The sequence below is a fragment of the Octopus sinensis genome, linkage group LG11, assembly GCF_006345805.1.
Source record: "Octopus sinensis linkage group LG11, ASM634580v1, whole genome shotgun sequence".
Lineage (NCBI taxonomy): Eukaryota > Metazoa > Mollusca > Cephalopoda > Octopoda > Octopodidae > Octopus > Octopus sinensis.
In genome coordinates this window covers 7,686,965-7,688,765 of record NC_043007.1, presented here as the reverse complement: position 1 = coordinate 7,688,765, position 1,801 = coordinate 7,686,965, and positions in this window count along the sequence as shown.

Here is a 1,801-nt window from a genome sequence, read left to right as displayed (position 1 = left end):
TAATTAAGTTATTATTCAAATATTTTATAATTATTAGATTTGAACTTAAATTTAATAATATGAATAGTATTTATTTTTTTGATTCTTTTTTGTTAAATAATTAGGTAATTAGATATTGACTATAACTGAGATTAGGTTATTCGTGAGTTTATTATGTTTTATAAAGCCATATTATATCTGAATAGATAAATACATTTTCTATCTTTACCTTAAAAATTAATATTTAACATTATAATTGGATTGTATGACATAATCATAATCATTAAAGTTTCTAGTTTGATAATAAATTTTTTATAAGAAAAATTATTATTTTATTTATTTCTTAAAAAATAATTTTTAAATATATTTGCTTATTTATTTAACTATTATCATTAACCTGAAGATTGACTATAACCATAATTCGAATTTATAATTGAATTTAAATTAGGTTATGGCCATGAAACGTACGTAGTGGTTTTACTTATCTTATAATAAACTTTTTAATACTTTTTGATAGTTATATATAATAATAATAAAAAAATTATAAATATAAATATAAATTAATAATTTAAATTCTATATATTTTGTAAATTATATTAATTATTTTTATTTTTATGATTTAGGTTATGTTTTTCACTGTTTGATTTGCCTAATAGTGGTTTTATCTCTAACTTAATTTATATATATATATATATATAAATTAATAAATAAAATATATGCATACATACATACATGTACGTACCTACATCTACATGTATATATACATGCATATATAAATATATATATGTGAGTACAGGACACCACAAAGAGACGTAGAACTCAACGAGAAACGAAAACGTGAAAACAAACATGGAAACGGACTTTTTTTAACAAGGAAAAAACAGAGTACAAGACAAACAATACAAGGAAAATTCCCCTTCATCAGCTGTCCCTAGTTCGACTCCATGCGTGTTTCGAAGGTAAGGATAGAACACGACTAGTCGAACTAGCCCTTCCCGCGAGCGTCGTTTCGTTTCTTTTCTGTTCTTCAAGTAAATTTTATATATAAATATATATATATACATGTATGCATGTCATTATTCGGTTATTTCAAGATTTCTTGCCAACAGAGAAAGAACCAGTTTCTATCCTAGATCCAAGGCTCCTTCATTGGAATTTCAACTTCAACAAGTATTTTTGTCCGTATGTATGTATGTGCGCAGATTTAAATGGTTTGTTTTATGTGTGTCTTCTCATGCATATAGTTGCATATCTAGACATGCTCATATATATTTAAATGATAAACTTCTAGAAAGTTTTACAGATTTTTAGTTCCAGTGATGGATTGGATCGGCAGTCGTCGAATTAGCTTTTTCCTTTCTGGTTTTGAGAAGCCTAATTTCTCATGATTAGTATTTAGGCAGTGTGTTACATATCCCAGGGCCCCAATAATTATGGGTATATACCTGAACTTATAATCTGAATAGAGTAACTGCGGATTTCTCAATAGTTCAACATGGGTGTTCCTTAAACTGATCTTCAGCTTTATGTTAACATCAGCTGGGCAACTAATTTCCACAACTGTGCAGTTTCTCTTCTCCATCTTAAATCATTGTACGTATGTATGCGTTTATGTATATATGAGAGAGAGTTACAGAGTGAGAAAGTGTATGTTAGCGTGTCTTTTAGATGTGCAATTCACATCTAAAGTATAAGCAGAGACCAAGAAAATATATTCCAGATAAGTGATTGTAGTATACTTGCTGTGTTTAGTTTATGGTATTATTACTTTCTGAGTTCAACTTTAACCTTCATCCTTTCGGGACTGATAAAATAACGTATC